This window comes from Scyliorhinus torazame, chromosome 27 (assembly GCF_047496885.1).
Source record: "Scyliorhinus torazame isolate Kashiwa2021f chromosome 27, sScyTor2.1, whole genome shotgun sequence".
Lineage (NCBI taxonomy): Eukaryota > Metazoa > Chordata > Chondrichthyes > Carcharhiniformes > Scyliorhinidae > Scyliorhinus > Scyliorhinus torazame.
This window is the reverse complement of record NC_092733.1, coordinates 30,980,745-31,005,744: the sequence shown is the minus strand read 5'-3', so window position 1 is coordinate 31,005,744 and position 25,000 is coordinate 30,980,745. Positions and strand designations below refer to the sequence as shown.

General features: G+C 54.8%; 1 protein-coding gene across 1 annotated transcript in view; it reads right to left on the bottom strand.

Moving 5' to 3' along the window:
* LOC140403257 (mucolipin-1-like) overlaps positions 1 to 25,000 on the bottom strand; it is a 94,774-nt gene that overhangs the window by 21,383 nt on the left and 48,391 nt on the right. The window lies entirely within an intron of this gene.

Here is a 25,000-nt window from a genome sequence, read left to right as displayed (position 1 = left end):
TTCTAGATTTTTTAAAAATTAATTGAATTTGAATGCCACCAGCTGCCGTGGTGGGATTTGAACCCGCGTCCCCGGGGAATTAGCCTGGGCCTCTTGTGATTACTAGTTCAGCAACATTGCGCCACCCTCTCTTTCCTATCCCACCCCATCCCTTGGGGAAATGATCTCTCCAACAAAGGGAGGCTTCCCTTATCATCCATTGGTCTTGTTCTCCACTAACGTCTTCCCCCAACCCCGTCATCACAGGCATCTTATCTTCTTGGGTGGGTGGGGTGCCCAGTTTGCCCAGCGTTCCTTTCGCTGTCGGCACTTGGCTTCTACTTCATCCCAGCGACGAAACCCTAGGTTGTTCAGCTCCTCCCCAGACCCTGCGCTCCGGGTAGCCTTGGGCCTGGGATTCCCACGTGCCGGTGGCGATGTTGCCCTTTTTCGCGGAGGCCTTGCCTTGGAACCTTTCCCCCCGGGACTCGCTCGTCGTGTCGAAGCTCCGAGTTGAGGGCCTGCTTCGGGAGCCTCGTGTCGGGCGCGTGGATGATGTGACCCTCCTGGCGGAACTGATCGAACGTGGTCGGTGCATCGATGCTGGGGGGGTGTTAGCCAGAGCCGGAACACCGATGTTGGGGTGTCCCATCTGACAAGTGATTTTGCAGGATCTTGAGGAGGCAACGCTGGTGGCATTTCTCCAGAACTGTGAGGTGTCCTCCGTACATAGTCCATGTCTCTGCGCTGTACAGGAGGGTGGGCATCGTGAGTGCTCTCTAGCCCATAAGCTTGGGGCTGGATCATAAACTATTGGTAGCCACACATGCATTATGTGCTTTGATCTGCCCCCCTGCACGCCAGGCACCACCCACCAATTAACGCACCCTTTACACTGCCCAATCAAAATAGATCGGTCAGACCCAAAGTGCATTGTTATTGTGGAACACCATCCTTTAAATGCACGCCTGAACGGTGTGAATGTTGAATGCTCGCACTGCGGCACAAATGGATCTGTTGTCATGTGAGAGCACCTTTAAGAAATGGGCGTTTTTTTATAGAATAGCTGAGGTGGATGTACCTTTAAGAAATGGGTGTTCATTATTGCAGTGATGTCAGAGAGTGGGTGGAGCTGGGCTGTCTGTCAGCTTCTTACTTTTGTTTTAGGCTGTTCGCTGCAGGGTGTATTTTAGTTCCGTTTTCAGAGCTGGATAGCCGCAGTCACAGCCAGAAGGTGTATGAATCTCTGTAATCTAAAGACTGTAAAGTAATCCTTTGGTGATTTAAACTAATAACTGCGCTTAGTCGTGAGAGCTGATGTGCTTCTGTTAAAAGGTGTTTTTAAGTCTTATGGATGTTGAAAGGAAGCATTACTTAGTGTTGTATTCTTTGGGGGTTGTATTTGAATTGATGGTTGCTAAGATGTTCACTGGATGTTTTAAAAAGGTTAACTTGCGTTCATAGAATAAACATTGTTTTGCTTTAAAAATACTTTTCCATTTCTGCTGTGCCACACCTGTAGAGTGAGCCGTGTGCTCCCCACACCACAATCTATTAAAAGTTGTGGGTCAGGTGAACTCCATGATACACTTTGGGGTTCTCTAAACCCCGGCCCATAACACTATTGTTACCCGAGTCTGCCTCGCCTAATTTTGCTTTGAAGATTGGAACTACTTGCAATCCAAAGGAACAGTTCGAGTTTCTATCATCGCTCCGAGAGTGGATATTATCTGGATCAGCTATCCCATTCTGAGCTAATTGTACCTGAAACAATTATGTTCAAATATTATCAGTTTTATTAATGTCACTGGATTCTGGTGGTCAACATACCCGTTTAGTATTTCCGCCAACCCCATGACCGGCCAGTGCAGCATTGAGGGAGTGCCGCCCTGTCGGGGGTACCTGCCAGTGCAGCATTGAGGGAGTGCCGCCCTGTCGGGGGTACCTGCCAGTGCAGCATTGAGGGAGTGCCGCCCTGTCGGGGGTACCTGCCAGTACAGTACTGGGGGAGTGCCGACCTGTCGGGGGTACCTGCCAGTGCAGTACTGAGGGAGTGCTGCCCTGTCGGGGGTACCTGCCAGTGCAGTACTGAGGGAGTGCTGCCCTGTCGGGGGTACCTGCCAGTGCAGCACTGAGGGAGTGCCGCCCTGTCGGGGGTACCTGCCAGTGCAGTACTGAGGGAGTGCCGTGCTGTCGGGGGTACCTGCCAGTGCAGTACTGAGGGAGTGCCGCCCTGTCGGGGGTACCTGCCAGTGCAGTACTGAGGGAGTGCCGCCCTGTCGGGGGTACCTGCCAGTGCAGTATTGAGTGAGAGTTGCCCTGTCGGGGGTACCTGCCAGTGCAGCACTGAGGGAGTGCCAACCTGTCGGGGGTACCTGCCAGTGCATTATTGAGTGAGTGCCGCCCTGTCGGGGGTACCTGCCAGTGCAGTACTGAGGGAGTGCCACCCTGTCGGGGGTACCTGCCAGTGCATTATTGAGTGCCGCCCTGTCGGGGGTACCTGCCAGTGCAGCACTGAGGGAGTGCCGCCCTGTCGGGGGTACCTGCCAGTGCAGTACTGAGGGAGTGCCGTCCTGTCGGGGGTACCTGCCAGTGCAGTACTGAGGGAGTGCCGCCCTGTCGGGGGTACCTGCCAGTGCAGCACTGAGGGAGTGCCGCCCTGTCGGGGGTACCTGCCAGTGCAGTACTGAGGGAGTGCCGCCCTGTCGGGGGTACCTGCCAGTGCAGTATTGAGTGAGAGTTGCCCTGTCGGGGGTACCTGCCAGTGCAGTACTGAGGGAGTGCCGTCCTGTCGGGGGTACCTGCCAGTGCAGTACTGAGGGAGTGCCGCCCTGTCGGGGGTACCTGCCAGTGCAGCACTGAGGGAGTGCCGCCCTGTCGGGGGTACCTGCCAGTGCAGTACTGAGGGAGTGCCGCCCTGCCGGGGGTACCTGCCAGTGCAGTATTGAGTGAGAGTTGCCCTGTCGGGGGTACCTGCCAGTGCAGCACTGAGGGAGTGCCAACCTGTCGGGGGTACCTGCCAGTGCAGTACTGAGGGAGTGCCGCCCTGTCGGGGGTACCTGCCAGTGCAGTACTGAGGGAGTGCCACCCTGTCGGGGGTACCTGCCAGTGCAGCACTGAGGGAGTGCCGCCCTGTCGGGGGTACCTGCCAGTGCAGTACTGAGGGAGTGCCACCCTGTCGGGGGTACCTGCCAGTGCATTGTTGAGTGAGAGCCGCCTGTCGGGGGTACCTGCCAGTGCAGTACTGAGGGAGTGCCGCCCTGTCGGGGGTACCTGCCAGTGCAGTACTGAGGGAGTGCTGCCCTGTCGGGGGTACCTGCCAGTGCAGTACTGAGGGAGAGCCGCCCTGTCGGGGGTACCTGCCAGTGCAGTACTGAGGGAGAGCCGCCCTGTCGGGGGTACCTGCCAGTGCAGTACTGAGGGAGTGCCGTCCTGTCGGGGATACCTGCCAGTGCAGTACTGAGGGAGTGCCGCCCTGTCGGGTGTACCTGCCAGTGCAGTACTGAAGGAGTGCCGCCCTGTCGGGGGTACCTGCCAGTGCAGCACTGAGGGAGTGCCGCCCTGTCGGGGGTACCTGCCAGTGCAGTACTGAGGGGGTGCCGCACTGTTGGGGGTACCTGCCAGTGCAGTACTGAGGGAGTGCCGCCCTGTCAGGGGTACCTGCCAGTGCTGTATTGAGTGAGAGCCGCCCTGTCGGGGATGCGCTCACTCGCTGACGCGCTCTCTCTCTCTTTCTCTCTCTCTCTCTCTCTCTCTCTCTGGCGCTCTTGCTCACTGACGCTCACTCTCTTGCACTCTCGCTCGCTGCTCTCGCTCTGGCGCTCTCGCTCGCTGACGCTTCTCTCTTGAGCTCTCACTCGCTGACTCTCTCTCTCCCTCTCTCTCTTGCGCTCTCGCTGTGGGAGTGCCGCCCTGTCGGGGGTACCTGCCAGTGCAGTATTGAGGAAGTGCCGTCCTGTCGGGGGTGCCTGCCAGTGCAGTACTGAGGGAGTGCCGCCCTGTCGGGGGTACCTGCCAGTGCAGTACTGATTGAGTGCCGTCCTGTCGGGGGTACCTGCCAGTGCAGCACTGAGGGAGTGCCGCCCTGTCGGGGGTACCTGCCAGTGCAGCACTGAGGGAGTGCCGCCCTGTCGGGGGTACCTGCCAGTGAATTATTGAGTGTGTGCCGCCCTGTCGGGGGTACCTGCCAGTGCAGCACTGAGGGAGTGCCACCCTGTCGGGGGTACCTGCCAGTGCATTGTTGAGTGAGAGCCGCCTGTCGGGGGTACCTGCCAGTGCAGTACTGAGGGAGCGCCACCCTGTCGGGGGTACCTGCCAGTGCAGTACTGAGGGAGTGCCACCCTGTCGGGGGTACCTGCCAGTGCAGCACTGAGGGAGTGCCGCCCTGTCGGGGGTACCTGCCAGTGCAGTACTGAGGGAGTGCCACCCTGTCGGGGTTACCTGCCAGTGCATTGTTGAGTGAGAGCCGCCTGTCGGGGGTACCTGCCAGTGCAGTACTGAGGGAGTGTCGCCCTGTCGGGGGCACCTGCCAATGCAGTACTGAGGGAGTGCCGCCCTGTCGGGGGTACCTGCCAGTGCAGCAGTGAGGGAGTGCCGCCCTGTCGGGGGTACCTGCCAGTGCAGTACTGAGGGAGTGCCGCCCTGTCGGGGGTACCTGCCAGTGCAGCAGTGAGGGAGTGTCGCCCTATCGGGGGTACCTGCCAGTGCAGTACTGAGGGAGTGCCACCCTGTCGGGGGTACCTGCCAGTGCAGCACTGAGGGAGTGCCGCCCTGTCGGGGGTACCTGCCAGTGCAGTACTGAGGGAGTGCCGCCCTGTCGGGGGTACCTGCCAGTGCAGTACTGAGGGAGTGCCACCCTGTCGGGGTTACCTGCCAGTGCATTGTTGAGTGAGAGCCGCCTGTCGGGGGTACCTGCCAGTGCAGTACTGAGGGAGTGCCGCCCTGTCGGGGGTACTTGCCAGTGCAGTACTGAGGTAGTGCCGCCCTGTCGGGGGTACCTGCCAGTGCAGCAGTGAGGGAGTGTCGCCCTGTCGGGGGTACCTGCCAGTGCAGTACTGAGGGAGTGCCGCCCTGTCGGGGGTACCTGCCAGAGCAGTGCTGAGGGAGTGCTGCCCTGTCGGGGGTACCTTCCAGTGCAGTACTGAGGGAGTGCCGCCCTGTCGGGGGTACCTGCCAGAGCAGTACTGAGGGAGTGCTGCCCTGTCGGGGGTACCTGCCAGTGCATTGTTGAGTGAGAGCCGCCTGTCGGGGGTACCTGCCAGTGCAGTACTGAGGGAGTGCCGTCCTGTCGGGGGTACCTGCCAGTGCAGTACTGAGGGAGTGCCGCCCTGTCGGGGATACCTGCCAGTGCAGTACTGAGGGCGTGCCGCCCTGTCGGGGATACCTGCCAGTGCAGTACTGAAGGAGTGCCGCCCTGTCGGGGGTACCTGCCAGCGCTGTATTGAGTGAGAGTTACCCTGTCGGGGGTACCTGCCAGCGCTGTATTGAGTGAGAGCCGCCCTGTCGGGGGTACCTGCCAGTGCAGCACTGAAGGAGTGCCGCCCTGTCGGGGGTACCTGCCAGCGCTGTATTGAGTGAGAGCCGCCCTGTCGGGGGTACCTGCCAGTGCAGCACTGAGGGAGTGCCGCCCTGTTGGGGGTACCTGCCAGCGCTGTATTGAGTGAGAGTTGCCCTGTCGGGGGTACCTGCCAGCGCTGTATTGAGTGAGAGCCGCCCTGTCGGGGTCGCGCTCACTCGCTGACGCGCTCTCTCTCTCTTTCTCTCTCTCTCTCTGGCGCTCTTGCTCGCTGACGCTCTCTCTCTTGCGCTCTCGCTCGCTGGCTCTCGCTCTGGCGCTCTCGCTCGCTGACGCTCTCTCTCTCTCTTGAGCTCTCACTCGCTGACTCTTTCTCTCCCTCTCTCTCTTGCGCTCTCGCTCGCTGGCGCTCTCGCTCGTGCTGTCGCTCGCTGACTCTCTTGCGCTCTCGCTCGCTGACTCTGTCTGTCTCTCTCTCTCTTGCTCTCGTCGCTGACTCTCTTGCGCTCTCGCTCGAGCTGTCGCTCGCTGACTCTTTCTCTTGCGCTCACGCTCGCTGACTCTGTCTCTCTCTCTCTCGCGCTCTCGCTCGCTGACTCTCTCTCTCTCTCCCTCTCTCTCTTGCGCTCTCGCTCGCTGGCGCTCTCACTCGTGCTGTCGCTCGCTGACTCCGTCTCTCTGTCTCTCTTGCGCTCTCGCTCGCTGACTCTCTCTCTCTTGCGCTCTCGCTTGCTGACGCTCTCTCTCCCTCTCTCTCTTGCGCTCTTGCTCGTGCTGTCGCTCGCTGACTCTCTCTCTCTCTCTCTCTCTCTCTCTCTCTTGCGCTCTCGCTCGCTGGTGCTCTTGCTCGTGCTGTCGCTCGCTGACTCTGTCTCTCTGGCGCTCTGACGCTCTCTCTCTCTCTCTTGCGCTCTAGCTCGCTGACGCTTTCTCTCCCTCTCTCTCTTGTGCTCTCGCTCGCTGGCGCTCTCGCTCGTGCTGTCGCTCGCTGGCGCTCTCGCTCGTGCTGTCGCTCGCTGTCTCTGTCTCTCTCTGGCGCTCTCGCTCGCTGACGCTCACCTTGTCTTTTAGCTTCTCACCCCCACCTCCTTTTTCACAGGTGACAATGGGATTGTGCAATAGCTGCTGTTACAATGTGCAGTAAAATCCCCAACCTGATTAAACCGGATGTAACAGTCGGTTATTACAACTCGGTACCTGGCTGTTATCTGATGAAGAGTATGCTCTTGTTTTTCCTCCCTTGCCTCACTCGCTATCTCCTATCCCTCCCCTTGTTTATTTCCGTGTCGTTATCTATTGTCAAGGCCGCATTTCAGATACATTTGTGGAAGGCCATTTGCTCCATTCCCCACTGAAGCTGCCTCTGTTTGTACCTTGAATGAATCCATTGTTTTATTCTCCATCAGTCTGCTTGAACTTTGCTCTGTGACCGCGAAGGACGTCTCGATATCTGCCTTCACTTGCAAAACGGAAAGTCAGATTTGCATTGATATGGCACCTGTACAAGAGCACCCCTTGTCCAAGAGCGCTGCGGGAGTGTGGTCGCTGCGGCAATGTAGCAATTGTTGCCAATTTCTGCACAACAAGACTCCGCGACCGGATAACTTGTGGTTCTTGTGAGCGGAGGGATCGGTATCGGCCGCGATGCTGGGAAGAACGCCCCTATGCTCCGTTGAATTAACGAGGCGCTTTAGCCACTCGTCTGAAAAGCCGGCACCTCGGGTGGCGCTGTGCTCCCTCCGCTGCGCTGGAGTGTCAGCCTGGATTAGGTGCTTAACTCTCTGGAGTTTTTACCTGTGGGGCCCGTCAGTCTGCCTGCGTGGTTTACGATGTTCTGCATCGACTCTCTCCATTTTTCTGCCGGCCCTGTGGGGCAGTGGGTTCGCGCCCCTGCCTCTGAGCCGGACGCTCCGGGTTCGAGTCCCGCCCCAGGACCTGACGGCCGAGGAAGGCCCGTTCGTAACGCGGCCCAACGGGTCGGGTGCGTCCACCTGCAGAGTCCTTCCAAACACGCCGATGGCTGGAGAGCGGGAGAGACTCTTGGGCAGCCATCTTTGATGTGGAGCTATAAGCCCCTTCCCCAGCACCCAGCTCAGAATTGCAGCTCCTGCGGCACTGACTAGCGATCTCTGTGTGTGCATGTACACAAGGGGTGAATGTGATCAATAGCACCACGTGACCACTAGAGGGCCGGACCAACAGGGGTATAAAAGGCAACCACAGTGAGTCTCTCTCTCTCTTGGATGCACTGTGACCAGGGCAACAGCAGACTAGTTCAGATGGCTAGTGGAGTTACATATAGTCACCGTAGTTCGATCTTGTTAACCTTACCACTAGTATCAAAGTTAAAGTAAAGAACTCATGCAATTATTGTTATAGTTACTCAATAAACCTTTTGTTACTACTGGACGAGTTTGAGTCTTCTTCGTCGAAATTCAGACGACCTCATCACTAACCAAGGATTGAGTTACGCACACCGGTAACAAAACACCAACTGAACAAGGAAAGGAAGAATTTGGCAAGTACCGCTGAAACGTGGCAATGACCCACCATTTCCTTTATCACCTCCTTGTGGGTAACCTGTTGAGAGCTGACTCACCATCTCTTGATGTGACTCGGTGTCAGAATTGTCTTAATAATGTACCGAGGGATGTTTCACTGCGTTCACAGGCCCGACACAAATACTAGTTGTTGTTGGTAATATTGTCTTGTTTTGGTTGCCTGACCAGCTGTGTAAACCCCATCTTATTTGAATATTCCCCTCACTCCAGCTGTTTCTTGTAACTTTTATATTTTGTGAACAATCGCTTATGTAGAATTCCGACAGTAGAGGAGGAGGCCATTTGGTCCACCAAGTCTGTACCGGCCCTTGGAAAGAGGGCCCCACTTAAGCCCACAGCACCACCCCAATCCAGTAACCCCACCCAACCTTTTTGGACACTTGAGGGCAATTTAGGCCGGCCAATCCACCTAACCCGCGCATCGTTGGACTGTGGGAGGAAACCCACGCAGACACGGGGAGAGCGTGCAGACTCCGCACAGACAGTCGCCCGAGGGCGGAATCGAACCCAGGTCCCTGGAGCTGTGAGGCAGCGGTGCTAACCACTGTGCTGCCCCTTAGATTATCATCCTGGGTCTGTGGGGGTGGGAGTGTGGGTGCCTTTTTAAGTGCCAATGGGAGGATTCACTGCCGCATTGTGGCAGAACCCCTTTCGGCTTCCATTTCCCTCACCTCGGAATTCCACTCCGAATGTTGTTTGCATCGTCCTTCAGCAGCTGGTTCGTTCCTCGACCTCTTTTCTTGCACGGATTCTGCGCTCCCTTTGTTTATTCCGTACGTTTGTTGTCCGTCCCGAATTGCCCTTGGACGGAGTGTCTCGCTCGGCCGTTTCCGAGGGGACGTTCACAGAGTCGACCCCGTTGCTATGTGGCCTGGAGTCGCGTGTAGGCCAGGCTGGGTGAGGATGGCAGATTTCCTTCTCTTCCCCAACTTAACTCTAACCTCCTCCAGCCCCAGAACCCTCTGTGGTGTCCGCACACTGCTGATTCTGCCGTCTTGTCCATTCTCACCTGCAATCACTCCACTATTTGTGGCCACGTCCTCACCTCTCTCGGCCCAAGGTCTGGACTCCCCTCCCTACCTTGCCCTCCTCCTGGAGGACTCGTAAATATGGCTTAAAGGGAGCCACGTTGCCGAAGCTTTTCACCTCGGACAAATGCAAGAATGCCAAATTTCAAATGCCCATCACAATTTTAAACCGCAGGAGAAGAAAATGCTGATTGGCTGAGGCGTTGCCCTGGAGACTACTACGGGGAACTACAGGCACAAGGCTTCAACTGTCCCTTCCATTGTTTTAATAAGCAGAGTGCAGGCCTTGCTCAACCAGCCCGCAACTGGCAAAAAAAGAAGAAAAAAAACGTAACCCAAGGAACGAGTTTTGTGTTTGTAGTTCCCTATTGCTTTCTCCATGGCGATGCCTCTGCCAATCAGAGTTGACTTACTAACCAATCTGCTGTTTAGGTATGATTCTGCGATTGGACAGCACTTGCTGAACAAGCCCGAGTGCGCTAATAGCCACACGAACAACCATTTGAGACAATCAGTCGAGCTCATAACGAGGCTCATTTAAGCTTCCTAGAAGCGATACACATTCACACACGGACCCGTACTCTGCAAACAAAAGGTATACGTTCAAGCCATGTGCTATTTTTAAATTACCTGGGAAATCAAATGCACAAAGGGACTTGGGAGTCCTTGTTCAAGATTCTCTTCAGGTTAACGTGCCGGTTCAGTCGGCAGTTAGGAAGGCAAATGCAATGTTAGCATTCATGTCGAGAGGGCTAGAATACAAAACCAGGGATGTACTTCTGAGGCTCTATAAGGCTCTGGTCAGACCCCATTTGGAGTATTGTGAGCAGTTTTGGGCCCCGCATCTAAGGAAGGATGTGCTGGCCTTCGAAAGGGTCCAGAGGAGGCTCACAAGAATGATCCCTGGAATGAAGAGCTTGTCGTCTGAGGAACGGTTGAGGACTCTGGGTCTGTACTCTAAGTTTAGAAGGATGAGGGGGGATCTTATTGAAACTTACAGGATGTTGCGTGGCCTGGATAGAGTGGACGTGGAGAGGATGTTTCCACTTGTAGGAAAAGCTAGAACCAGAGGACACCATCTCAGACTAAAGGGACGATCCTTTAAAGCAGAGATGAGGAGGAATTTCTTCAGCCAGAGGGTGGTGAATCTGTGGAACTCTTTGCCGCAGAAGACTGTGGAGGCCAAATCATTGAGTGTTTAAAACAGAGATAGATAAGTTCTTGATTAATAAGGGGATCGGGGGTTATGGGGGGAAGGCAGGAGGATGGGGATGAGAAAATATCAGCCATGATTGAATGGCGGAGCAGACTCGATGGGCCAAGTGGCCTAATTCTGCTCCTATGTCTTATGGGAGCTTGGTGAGCCTACAGTCCACATTGGTTTCTCCACAGCAACGCCGCGCCCCACCCAATTGGATTTGACTTGCCGACCAATCGGTACCCTTTTCTCTTGTATGAATTGTGAGCGTTTGAAATTTGGCATTCTTGTGTTTGTCCTGATGAGTGCAAGATGAAAAACTTCAACGTCTCTCTCTTTTCAGCCGTATTCAAACTCGTGCGCTGCTGAGCCAAATAACGGAGGAAGTGTTACTGGTGGCAGAAGGGTCGGTTACCCGCAGGCCGAGATTTAGGGCGTTTGGCAAGAGCGAGAGCCAATAGGAGGAAACGGTTTTATTTTACTCAGCGAGTTGTTACGATCAGGAATGGGTAGCCTGAGGGAGGAAGGGGTGCTGAAAAGAATTGGATAAGTGCTTGACGGGAATGAGTTGAAAGGGCTACGGGGAAAGTGCAGGGCAGTGGGATTAAATGGATGGAGCTTTCAAAAGAACTAGGATGGGCATGATGGGCCGAGTGGTCTTCTCTCCTGTCAGATTCTGCGAGAGAACTTGCAACGCTCAGGATATAATCGCTGGTGGGTTTTTGGGGATGGGAACTAGACTCTGATCTTGTTCCCCCGGTGTTGCTGTGATTGTAGCGCCAGTGATTATAGGGAATATTCAACTGTAAATTGCAGTTGGTTTCTCCCAGTCATGTTGCAGCTGTACAAAACTCTGGTGCGGCCGCATTTGGAGCATTGCGTGCAATTCTGGTCGCCGCATTATAGGAAGGACGTGGGAGCATTGGAAAGGGTGCAGAGGAGATTTACCAGAATGTTGCCTGGTATGGAGGGAAGATCTTATGAGGAAAGGCTGAGGGACTTGAGGCTGTTTTCGTTCGCGAGAAGAAGGTTAAGAGGTGACTTAATTGAGGCATACAAGATGATCAGAGGATTGGATAGGGTGGACAGAGAGAGCCTTTTTCCTCGGATGGTGATGTCTAGCACGAGGGGACATAGCTTCAAATTGAGGGGAGATAGATATAAGACAGATGTCAGAGGTAGGTTCTTTACTCAGAGTAGTAAGGGCGTGGAATGCCCTGCCTGCAACAGTCGTGGACTCGCCAACACTACGGGCATTCAAATGGTCATTGGATAGACATATGGACGATAAGGGAATAGTGTAGATGGGCTTTAGAGTGGTTTCACAGGTCGGCGCAACATCGAGGGCCGAAGGGTCTGTACTGCACTGTTATGTTCTATGTCTGTCCCGGTCTGGTAACTAAGCAACAATAAGGGCTCACCGCTTCCTGAGGTATCTACGCGGCGGGAACCCCTGTGTCTACTGGGCAATGCTGTACAGCACAGAGGGAGCCTGTGTGGGCCCCGATCCTGGAGCGGTTGGGTTCGGAGAGAGAGGACGATGGACTAAACTGTGCCCCCAGATCTGTGATATTGTTTTTTTAATCACCTTGGCTCTGAATTGGTTTATCTATTGTTGGGTATACGAGTGGCCAGGCTGGTTTATGTGACTTGTGTTTGAGCTGTGATTGGAATCGCACTTGTAATAATTGTAGGGGAGGGGTTGGGATTGCTGGGCATTCCTCTAACTCTAGGGATTTACAGGAAATCGCTCCTGGGTATGAATGTACCTGACGATGACTCCCAGCATAATTTATTTGTGTCAGTACGATGTTAAGTGGTAATTAATTTTTTTTTTTATACCTTGTTTGTTGAAGGGGTGGGAGCATCGCTTGTGAGGCTGACCTTGTGTTTCCCATCATGTTGGATAATCTTTATTATTGTCACAAGTAGGCTTATATTAACACTGCCATGAAGTTACTGTGAAAAGCCCCTAGTCGCCACACTCCGGCACCTGTTCGGGTACACCGAGGGCAAATTCAGAATGTCCAATTCACCTAACGAGCACGTTTTTCGGGACTTGGGGGAGGAAACCGGAGCGCCCGGAGGAAACCCACGCACACACGGGGAGGACGTGCAGACTCCGCACAGACAGTGACCCAAGCCGGGAATCGAACCCGGGACCCTGGAGCTGTGACGGGACAGAGCTAACCGCTGTGCTACCGTGTCGCCCACGGAAAAACCCATGGCGATGAAGATGACTTGAGTGGCTGGCCTGTTAAGAATCAAGCCAATTGGCAGAATCCATTTTCTCCAAAGGGCACTTGGTGTTCCTGAAGGATATTTAACGACAATCGGGTAGTTTCGTGATTTTTAACGCCTTGTTGTTTTTCAAGAAAATTCTCAATTGAATTTAAATTCCTTCCGCTCCTGTAGTTTGATTTTGATCTCGTGCCTCCAGAACATTAGTCCAGGGTGACCTAGCCAGGAATGTGACCATTGTGCTACCGCTCCTCTTGCAGCTGTCCTCCACAGCGAGCAGGAAGGGGCTGTTTACAGTCTGATATTGTCCTCTGTGGGTTCCTTGTATCCTGTCTGGTTCTAGGCCATGGCTCCATGTTGACGTCTTTCCTTCCTCGTCTCTTCCCCCTCCAGTCCCCACTTACAAGTTCTGGTGGGTTAGTCCCCTTTTCCAGTGATTGATTCTGCCAAGGTGTTTTTTGGACCGATGCGAGAGTTTGGCTGAGGTGCGACTCTGAGGTAACGGTAACGCGAGAGTGCACCGTAGTCCCTCCGACAATGCCCCCCCGCGCTGCTGCATCCCCTGGCGGCAGTCGAGGAGACTTGCAGGCAAGTTACCGGCAATGGAGAATTTTAGCGATAGGGCAAGATTAGACTGGCGGGGGTTGTTGTTGTTTTTTTGGGGGGGGGGTGGAATTAGAGGAGGCTGAGGGGACATTTAATTGTGGAGTATTAAGTTATGAGGGATCTAAAGTGATGTACTGCTGAGGCTGTATAAGGCTCTGGTCAGACCCCATTTGGAGGATTGTGAGCAGTTTTGGGCCTCGTATCTAAGGAAGGATGTGCTGGCCTTGGAAAGGGTCCAGAGGAGGTCCACAGGAAAGAAGAGCTCGTCATCTGAGGAGCGGTTGAGGACTCTGTCTGTAATCGATGTAGTTTAGAAGGATGAGAGGGGGGGGATCTCATTGAAACTTACAGGATACTGCGAGGCCTGGATAGAGTGAACGTGGAGAGGATGTTTCCACTTGTAGGAAAAACTAGAAGCAGAGGACAGCATCTCAGACTGAAGGGACGATTGTTTAAAACAGAGATGAGGAGGAATTTCTTCAGCCTGAGGGTGGCGTATCTGTGGAACTCTTTGCCGCAGAAGGCTGTGGAGACCAAAACACTGAGCGTCTTTAAGACCGAGATAGATAGGTTCTTGATTTTTAAAAAAAAATAATAATTTAGTGTATCCAATTCATTTTTTTCAATTAAGGGGCAATTTAGCGCGGCCAATCCACCTATCCTGCACATCATTGGGTTGTGGGGGCGAGACCCAGGCAGACACGGGGAGAATGTGCAAACTCCACACGGACAGTGACCCAGAGCCAGGATCGAACCCGGGACCTCGGCACCGTGAGGCGGCAGTGCTAACCATTACGCCACCGTGCCGCCCCTATAGGTTCTTGATTAATGAGGGGTCAGGGGTTACGTGGAGAAGGCAGCAGAATGAGGATGAGAAACATATCAGCTATGATTGAATGGCGGAGCAGACTCGATGGGCCGAATGGCCTAATTCTGCTCCTATATCTTATGGTCTAAAGAGAATGGATCAGGAAGAACCTATTGCCCTTTGCAGAAAGAGGTCAATAACCAGGGGGCATAGATTGAAAGTAGCTGGTGGAAGGTGTTATGAACCCCTGGGCTGGTGTACAGTCATTTGACCCGGGGTCAAGGATAAGGATCTCTGATTCAGATTGATGTCTTCTAGTTAGCTTCCTTCTCCAGGTTAGGCCCTCTGTTGGGTCACCTTCACCTTGTAAAGATCTTCGCTGCACACTCGCAAAGGGAGGGAGAAAACACAGCCTTCCAGGGTCAAGGGGCTTCTGGCAGGTTCTCTGGAGGGGGACACACACACCAATTGCTGACTGTTGTCAGGCAGAGCACTGTTCCTGGCCAACCCATTAGTTGCCAGCCAACCAATCGAACAGACTCCCTCCAAAGCTGGTTCCTAAGATGCACTCGGTGCCAAGGAGTCTGGTCTCCCCTTTCCATAATATAAAACCTAGGAGCACACTGTACTGGCCAGCACTCTTCTTCTTAAAGGTACATTCCGATTATGGGTTCACGGATCAAAAATAATAACGTGAAAATGGGACCAAAGAAAATGAAGAGGAATGACTCTGCCAAAGGATTAGTGGGGAGTTGAGATAATTTTAATTAGTTGGGGGTCTGGAGCTCACTCCTTGGAGGGGGAGCAGAGGCAGAAACCCTCGTCACTCGAATATGCACTTTGGGGAACTGGTCTGTTGGCTTGTTAGCGACATGGTGTCAGACCAGGGTGAATGGTGGGATCAGACTGGATTGCTCTTGTCCACCTGCATGGATACAATGGGCTGTGCTCGAGACACTGACCGGAGATCAATCATTTTGTGTTCTGTCACTAAGGGGAAGGCCTTTTCCCATTCGCCTTGCTGCAGGGCTCAATTGCCCCGTTTGCTGGCGTTTGTTACCGTCCTCCAGTTTACTCCGGGGGCACAGTGACCAGGGCAACAGTGGAGTAAAAGTCCCATCATCGTTTCCCTACTACTTCCTGCCCTACACTCCCTCGAGGTGGCGCAGTGGTTAGCTCTGCTGTCTCCGAGGGGCGACATGGGGTGGGGGGGTGCAGTGGTTAGCTCTGCTGTCTCCGAGGGGCGACGGGGGGGGGGCAGTGGTTAGCTCTGCTGTCTCCGAGGGGCGACATGGGGGGGGGGGGGGGGGGGCAGTGGTTAGCTCTGCTGTCTCCGAGGGTCGACACTGGGGGGCAGTGGTTAGCTCTGCTGTCTCCGAGAGGCGACACGGGGGAGGGGGGGGCAGTGGTTAGCTCTGTCTCCGAGGGGCGACACGGGGGGGGGGGGGGGCAGTGGTTAGCTCTTCTGTCTCCGAGGGTCGACACTGGGGGGCAGTGGTTAGCTCTGCTGTCTCCGAGGGGCGACACGGGGGGGAGGGCAGGGGTTAGCTCTGCTGTCTCCGAGGGGCGACACGGGGGGGGCAGTGGTTAGCGCTGTCTCCGAGGGGCGACACGGGGGGGGGGGGGGGGCAGTGGTTAGCTCTGCTGTCTCCGAGGGGGCGACACGGGGGGGGGGGGTTGGGTGGGGGTGGGGGGGGGGGGCAGTGGTTAGCTCTGCTGTCTGAGAGGGGCGACACGGGGGGGGGGGGGGGCAGTGGTTAGCTCTTCTGTCTCCGAGGGTCGACACTGGGGGGCAGTGGTTAGCTCTGCTGTCTCCGAGGGGCGACACGGGGGGGAGGGCAGGGGTTAGCTCTGCTGTCTCCGAGGGGCGACACGGGGGGGGGCAGTGGTTAGCTCTGTCTCCGAGGGGCGACACGGGGGGGGGGGGGGGGCAGTGGTTAGCTCTGCTGTCTGAGAGGGGCGACACGGGGAGGGGGGGGGCGGCAGTGGTTAGCTCTGCTGCCTCAGTGTCAGGGACCCAGGCTCAATTCTGGTCTGGCCTTGGGTCACTGTGCGAAGTTTGCACATCCTCCCCATGTCTGAGTGGGTTTCCTTCGGGTGCTCTGGTTTCCTCCCACAGTCCAAAGATAGAATCATAGAATTTACAGTACAGAAGGAGGCCATTCGGCCCATCGAGTCTTCACCGGCTCTTGGAAAGAGCACCCTACCCAAGGTCAACACCTCCACCCTATCCCCATAACCCAGTAACCCCACCCAACACTAAGGGCAATTTTGGACACTAAGGGCAATTTATCATTGGCCAATCCACCTAACCCGCACATCTTTGGACTGTGGGAGGAAACCGGAGCACCCGGAGGAAACCCAATGCAGACACGGGGAGGACGTGCAGACTCCGCGCAGACAGTGACCCAAGCTGGGAATCGAACCTGGGACCCTGGAGCTGTGAAGCAATTGTGCTACCCACTACGCTACCGTGCTGCCCGAATGTACGGTTTAGGTGGATTGGCCGCACTAACATTGGCCCTCCGTCTGCAGGTTAGATGGGGTTACTGGGATGAGGAAGTGGGCCTCTTTCAGATGGTGCAGGCTCGATGGGCTGAATGGTAGCTTCATGCACTGTCGGAATGCTGTGATTGCGCGGGTAAACAATTGGCATGATAGCGTCACCTGGGTTTGGTCGTTCTCTGGGTTGATACCTGACCAGTGTTACTGTGCTGCCTTGTCCGGCTGAGATTTCTCCGGTTGGGTCACCTGCCCTCGGAGTTTCACTTCCACAGAGTCACTCCCAGTTCCACACCCGACATCACACCACCTGGACTGCAGAGACTCAGGAAGGCAGCTTGCCACCACCTTAGAACCATCGAATCACCATTGACCGTGCATCCAGTCAGCACTGACCCTCTGAAAGAGCACCCTACCTACCACTCCCCCGCCCTATCCCTGTAACGCCACCTAAACGTTTGGACAAGGGGCAATTTATCACGGCCAATCCACCTAGCCCGCACATCTTTGGACTGTGGGAGGAAACCGGAGCACCCGGAGGAAACCCACGCAGACACGGGAGGAGAACGTGCAGACTCCACACAGGCAGTCACCCGAGGCCGGAATCGAACCCGGGACCTTGGTGCTGTGAGGCAGCAGTGCTAACCAGCCCTTTCTTGAAGCCGATGAGAAGAGTAGGCTGTAATTGCCAGCCCTGCCAGTGACCCCTGCGTTCCGAAAATGACTCGGAAAAGATCATAAGAAAGGAGCCATTCAGCCCATCGAGCCTGCTCCATCATTCAATGCTGACCTGATTGTAATCTCAACTACACTTGCCTTAACCCTTGGCCCCCCCCCCCCTTCTTGTTGATCAAAATGACCTCAACTGTGAATATATTCAATGACCCAGCCTCCACTGCTTGCTGAGGAAGCGTATTCCAAAGATTAACGATCATTTGAGATTCATTTTCATAGATTCAGGGATGTTTCCGGCACAGGAATTGGCCATTCATCCCATCATGCCCCACGTACGTCAACAAAGATCCGGCTACACAAATCCCATTTGCCAGCGCCTGGTCCAGAGCCCTGGAGGTTACGGCGAATATCTAAATACTTCTTGGTTTCTGAATCAATCGCCCTTTCAGGCCGTCGGTTCTGGACTCCCACCACCCTCCTGGGTGAAAACCTTTCTCCTCAACTCCCCCTCCTCCCACCGTCTTAGCCTCCCATCTCTTACCGTAAATCTATGCCCCCCTGGCGAGTGACCCCTTTACCAATGGCCAGAGTGCATTCCTGTTCCACCCTATCTATGCCCCTCATGATCTTCTAAACCTCGATCAGGCAGCTTCTTCCCTCAAGAAACAGTCGGTTCATCCCCGGAATCGGCTCGGTGAAGTTTCTTCTGAAGCGCTCCCGATGTTGAGAATCTGATCGGGGATTTGCCTGGCCAGCCTTGGGCCTTCTGTATGTTGTCTGAGCCATTGCCTTCCCTCGACACAAACCCCCACCCCGTTAACTGGTCCAACTTCCCTCTTTCCACCCCCCCCCCCCCACCCTGTCATGATATACATCAGCATATCATGGTGCAATCACACACACACTGACACACTGATGGACATGCAGTGGGACCAATCAGCATACACAACATCGCAGCCAATCACCAGTGAGAGCACACGCACTATAAAGACAGGGGACACCAGAGTTCCCGCTCATTCTAGTAGCAGCCAGCTCGGAGCACAGCGCTCACAGCCTGCTACACAGACATTCACCATGTGCTGAGTGCCTCACCTAGATAGTGATAGGACAGGGTCCACAGATAAGCTGGTAATGCACGTACCCAAGCTTACAGTATGTTATTACAGTTGAGTTGTTAATAGAAATAGAGTTACACCATCTCCAGCTGTGTTGACCTGTTTGTAGACCAGAACACCCAACACGACATGGTTCCAGGAGTGGACGCATACCTGTGAGACCTACCTGCAACTTATCAGCAATCCGCCATCCTGCAGCATGGAGAACAACCTGTTCCAGCAGCGCCTGCAGGGCAAGGACGAGCCTGTCCAGTCCTATTTAACGCACCTCTGCATCCTCGCGTAGTCCTGCGGCTATGGGCCCACCTCTGACTCCATGATACGCGACCAGATAGTTTTCGGGGTCACGTCGGACACCCTGCGCCAGCAGCTCCTTAAAATCAAGCAACTCCCCCTAGCGACGTCCATCGAGACCTGCGTCCTGCAGGAGAACGCCACCAGCCGGTACTCACACATCCAGGCGGCTGAAACGGCGCGGCACGGGCCCCACGAGGCGGAGCGGGTCCAGACGATTGAGTACCTCCCGGCCCACGGCCCGGAGGAGGGCGGCCGTTTTGCGCGCTTTCCGAGGCCTCCCCTGTTTGTACGCGCCAAAAGAGGGGACGTTGACGCAGAGGAACGCGATGTGCAGGCGCGCACTACGCAAGACCACACCGCGCGTGCGCGGTGGCGTGACAAACGTCATGACGTGCGGCAACTGTGGCTCCGCCCATTTAAAGCGACAATGTCCTGCCAAAGCGCGACAATGCCTACGGTGTGGCAGGCGTGGCCACTATGCTGCCTGCTGTCGAGCACCTCAGCCTGCCAACTCGCAACGATTTAACCAGCCTCGCAGAAACGTTCGGGGCAATTCTACCCACGTTCACCGAGTCCGATCCTGACATCACACAGACCAGTGACACTGAGGACAGGGAGCCCTTCCGCATTGCTGTCATCAACAAGAACAAGCTGTCCCAGAGTCGAACGCACCAGCCGCTGTCGGTGCACAGCATTGATCCGGACGATGAGCCACCCTGACGGTCAACCGATTTCAGATCACATTCCTCCTGGACACTGGTGCCTCCGCCAATCTCCTCGCATGGTCAGCATTTCAAACCCTGAGGGTCAAACCAGCAATTCTTCCATCCATCTGTCAACTGGTCGACTATAATGGCAACGTCATCCCCGCCATGGGGTCGTGCCAACTCGAAGTGACGCACAACTCGCGTAAAGCCTCCCTACCCTTCGAGATCATGGGCTCTTCAAAGGACTCTGCTCGGCGCACAGGCGTGCAAACTCCTCCACCTCGTTCAGCGAGTACACTCTCTCTCTCCAGAAGGCACGTCTGACTTCCAAGATGCGGACTTCAGGGCGCAACTCAACTCAATCCTCCCTCACAACCAGGATGTTTTCGAGGGCATGGGTACACTGCCCTGCACATACAAAATCCTGCTCAAACAGGATGCCACCCCAGTAGTTCATGCACCTCGCAGAGTCCCAGCGCCACTCAAGGACTGCCTCAAACAGCAGCTGCAGGACCTTCAGGACCAAGGAGTGCTTTCCCGGGTAATGGAGCCGACTGCATGGGTCAGCTCCATGGTGTGCGTCAAGGAGCCTTCCGGCGAGCTCCGGATCTGTATTGACCCGAAAGACTTAAATCGCAATATAATGAGGGAACATTACCCCAAACCCGAACATAGAACATAGAACAATACAGCGCAGTACAGGCCCTTCGGCCCACGATGTTGCACCGAAACAAAAGCCATCTAACCTACACTATACCATTATCATCCATATGTTTATCCAATAAACTTTTAAATGCCCTCAATGTTGGCGAGTTCACTACTGTAGCAGGTAGGGCATTCCACGGCCTCACTACTCTTTGCGTAAAGAACCTACCTCTGACCTCTGTCCTATATCTATTACCCCTCAGTTTAAAGCTATGTCCCCTCGTGCCAGCCATTTCCATCCGCGGGAGAAGGCTCTCACTGTCCACCCTATCCAACCCCCTGATCATTTTGTATGCCTCTATTAAGTCTCCTCTTAACCTTCTTCTCTCCAATGAAAACAACCTCAAGTCCATCAGCCTTTCCTCATAAGATTTTCCCTCCATACCAGGCAACATCCTGGTAAATCTCCTCTGCACCCGCTCCAAAGCCTCCACGTCCTTCCTATAATGCGGTGACCAGAACTGTACGCAATACTCCAAATGCGGCCGTACCAGAGTTCTGTACAGCTGCAACATGACCTCCCGACTCCGGAACTCAATCCCTCTACCAATAAAGGCCAACACTCCATAGGCCTTCTTCACAACCCTATCAACCTGGGTGGCAACTTTCAGGGATCTATGTACATGGACACCTAGATCCCTCTGCTCATCCACACTTTCAAGAACTTTACCATTAGCCAAATATTCCGCATTCCTGTTGTTCCTTCCAAAGTGAATCACCTCACACTTCTCTACATTAAACTCCATTTGCCACCTCTCAGCCCAGCTCTGCAGCTTATCTATATCCCTCTGTAACCTGCTACAATCCTTCCACACTATCGACAACACCACCGACTTTAGTATCGTCTGCAAATTTACTCACCCACCCTTCTGCGCCTTCCTCTAGGTCATTGATAAAAATGACAAACAGCAACGGCCCCAGAACAGATCCTTGTGGTACTCCACTTGTGACTACTCCATTCTGAACATTTCCCATCAACCACCACCCTCTGTCTTCTTTCAGCTAGCCAATTTCTGATCCACATCTCTAAATCACCCTCAATCCCCAGCCTCCGTATTTTTTGCAATAGCCTACCGTGGGGCACCTTATCAAACGCTTTGCTGAAATCCATATACACCACATCAACTGCTCTACCCTCGTCTACCTGTTCAGTCACCTTCTCAAAGAACTCAATAAGGTTTGTGAGGCATGACCTACCCTTCACAAAGCCATGCTGACTATCCCTGATCATATTATTCCTATCTAGATGAAACGTGAGGAGATCACGTGCGAGATGGCTCGGGCAAAGATATTCACCAAGCTTGATGCCTCAAAGGGCTTCTGGCAAATTCAATTGGATCAGTCCAGCAGGAAGCTGTGCACCTTCAACACTCCATTTGCAGATACTGCTACAATAGGATGCCATTTGGAATCATCTCGGCCTCTGAAGTTTTCCATCGCATCATGGAACAGATGATGGAGGGCATCGAAGGCTTGCGCGTCTATGTGGACGATATTATTTGGTCTACCACACCGCAGGAGCATATCAGTCGCCTCCAACGCATTTTTAATCGGATACGGGACCAGGGCCTGCGCCTTAACAGGGCCAAATGTTCCTTTGGCCAAACAGAGCTCAAGTTCTTAGGGGACCACATCTCCCGGTTGGGGGTGCGGCCGGATGCCAACAAGGTGGCAGCCATCACGGCCATGCAGAAGGCGGTGCTACGCTTTCTGGAATGGTCAACTTCCTGGGAAAATTCATCCCTCACCTCGCTTCCCACACCACAGCTCTCCGGCACCTTGTCAGGAAGACAACTGAATTCCAGCGGCTTCCCACCCACCAGCTGTGAATGGGAAGAGCTCAAGGTCAAGCTGACCACCGCCCCGGTACTGGCGTTTTTCGATCCTGCAAGGGAGACGAAGATCTCGACTGACGCCAGCCAATCCGGCATTGGGGCGGTCCTCCTGTAACGGGATGTCGCCTCATCATGGGCCCCTGTCGCCTATGCGTCACGTGCATGACCCCCTCAGAGCAGCACTATGCGCCAATCGAAAAGGAGTGCCTCGGCCTGTTGACTGGCGTTGACAAGTTCCACGACTATGGGTATGGCCTTCCCCAGTTCACTGTGGAGACCGACCATCGCCGCTGGTTGGCATCATCCAAAAGGACCTTAATGACATGACCCATCGCCTACAATGCATTCTGCTCAAACTCCGGAGGTACGACTTACAACTTGTCTACACCCCGGGTAAGGACCTGATCATAGCAGACGCTGTGTCCAGGGCAGTCGACACTCCGTCCGACCCAGAGGGGTTCGTTTGCCAAGTCGACGCCCATGTAGCCTTCACTTCTGCCAATCTGCCGGCCACTGACGAACGCCTTGCTCACATTCGCCGTGAGATTGCGGCCGACCCCCTTCTGCAACGTGTGATGCGCCACATGACAGACGGGTGGCTCAAGGGACAATGCCCACAGCTTTATAACATTCGGGACAACTTGGCAGTCGTGGATGGTGTCCTCCTGAAGCTGGACCGCATCGTGATCCCACACAGCATGCACCGGCTTGTCTTAGAACAGCTGCACGAAGGCCATCTCGGCGTTGAGAAGTGCCAATGGAGGGCCCGAGAGGCTGTATACTGGCCGGGAATAAATGAGGACATTGCCAACACTGTGCTCAATTACCCCCACCTGTCAGCGCTTCCAGCCGGCACAACCACGTGAGACCCTTCAGCCCCATGAGTTGGTCACGTCCCCCTGGTCGAAGGTGGGCGTGGACCTGTTCCATGCGCTCGGCAGGGACATGTCCTCATAATCGACTACTTTTCCAGCTATCCAGGGGTCATACGCCTGCACGACACCACGTCCTCGGCTGTTATCCGGGCCTGCAAAGTGACCTTTGCTCGCCACGGCATCCCGCTCACCGTGATGTCAGACAATGGCCTCTGCTTCGCGAGTCACGAATGGTCTTCCTTCGTTTGCAGCTACAACTTTGCTCACGTGACGTCCAGTCCCCTGCACCCTCAGTCGAATGGCAAAGCAGAGAAGGGCGTCCACATTGTAAAAACGCTCCTCTGCAAGGCTGCTGATGCAGGATCTGACTTCTGCCTCGCCTTGCTGGCCTATCGCTCGGCCCCACTGTCCACGGGCCTATCGCTGGCCCAGCTGCTTATGGGTCGCACCCTCAGGCCCACTGTGCCGCCATTCTCGTCCCAGACCTCGACCATGCTTTGGTACTTCGGCGGATGCAACAAGAGCGTGAGCAACACAAGGCGGCTCATGATGCTCGGGCGACTGATCTTTCTGCCCTGGTGCCTGGAGATCATGTCCGCATCCACCTTCCGGAGGGTGGCTGGTCGGCAACCGCTGAGGTTCTTAGACAGGTGGCTCCCTGCTGGTTTCTGGTTCGTTTGCCCGATGGCTCCATTTGCCGCCGCAATTGGCGTGCCCTTCGTCTGGTTCCACGCTCGCTACGGAATTCTGCACCTGTGCCACGCCCTCCTGTTGTCCCCGACCTGGGCTTTGTTGAGCTTCCGAATACCCTGCCTCCTCCTCACTCGACCGTGGCCCGGCCCATTCCTCAGCCGGTGGATCCTGAACCACCCTCGAGGCGGTCAACCCGAATTCGTCGCCCACCCCAAAGACTTGATTTATAAACCTTGCAATATTGGACTCACTGACTTGTTCTGCCGCACTGTTTCAGAGTTTTTCATCGTTTGTTAATAGCATTTGTTCCGTTCTTGGTGTAAACATAGTTTTCCTCTGCACCTGGCACATTCCTGTGTGTATAGCATAGCCACATGTACATATTGATGGAAATAATGCACACACATGATCAGGCACACTCACTACACTTTATTTATTCTCATGTAGGCACATATTCTTTGCAAAAAGGGGGATGTCATGATCTACATCAGCATATCATGGTGCAATCACACACACACTGACACACTGATGGACATACAGTAGGACCAACCAGCATACACCACATCGCAGCCAATCACCAGTGAGAGCACACGCACTATAAAGACAGGGGGCACCAGAGTTCCCGCTCATTCTAGCAGCAGCCAGCTCGGAGCACAGAGCTCACAGCCTGCAACACAGACATTCACCATGTGCTGAGTGCTTCGCCTAGATAGTGATAGGACAGGGTCCACAGATAAGCTGGTAATGCACGTACCCAAGCTTGCAGTATGTTATTACAGTTGAGTAATTAATAAAATAAGAGTTACACCACCTCCAGCCGTGTTGACCTGTTTGTAGACCAGAACACCCAACACGACCCCCCCTCAGTTTTTCTTTGAGCTGAGGAGTGGAGGGAGCAGGAGTCGTACCGAGTCCATCTCTCGATGGCCCCCGAGTGCCTGACGCTGAGCAAGGCGGTTACTAGATCAGGGGAGGACAGAGTGGGGTTGCTGATTGTAACTGAACTGTTTGGATGTAGCATGCTACTTCTAGTTATAATGAAGACCTCAATACGCTGGGCTCCTGCGTTTGTGTATTTATAGCACTCGGTTGCTAGTCACTGTGGCTCTGTAAATCTGCGGCTTTTGTTCTGTTTTTCTTTTCTTACAAAGCTGTGGTTTTGCTGTAGTTACCGAAAGCGCCAGACTGCCTCCTCTCCGTCCTGATGTGCTTGGGGAGTCTTGCATCGCGGACTGTTTACCCTTTGCTCCGAGAGAGGGGGCTGGGGGGGGGGGCGCATTGGCAATTATGCCCCCCCTCCTCTTGTTGTTTTCCCCTGCCCTGCTGCTCGAGAAGGTGAGGGCTCTTCCTCGCAGGGCTCCTGTTCAGCGCTGGCCCTGTGGCTGCACCGTCGCCGAGAGTCGGCACGTTGGGGTTTGCCCGAGGGATTTGAGCCTGTGACCCAGGTTGATGCCCCCAGGTGCAGGGCTGAGGGAGTGCTGCACTGCCAGGGGTGCGACCTCTAATGGTATTCGGTGATTGCTGAGGAGGCACCGTGATAGGTGGGGAGGGGGGGGGGGGGGCCTGTGACTGTCAGGGATGTGAGGCAGGGCCCCCCTGTGTTGGCGGGGGAGGGGCCCCCCCTGTGTTGGCGGGGGAGGGGCCCCCCTGTGTTGGCGGG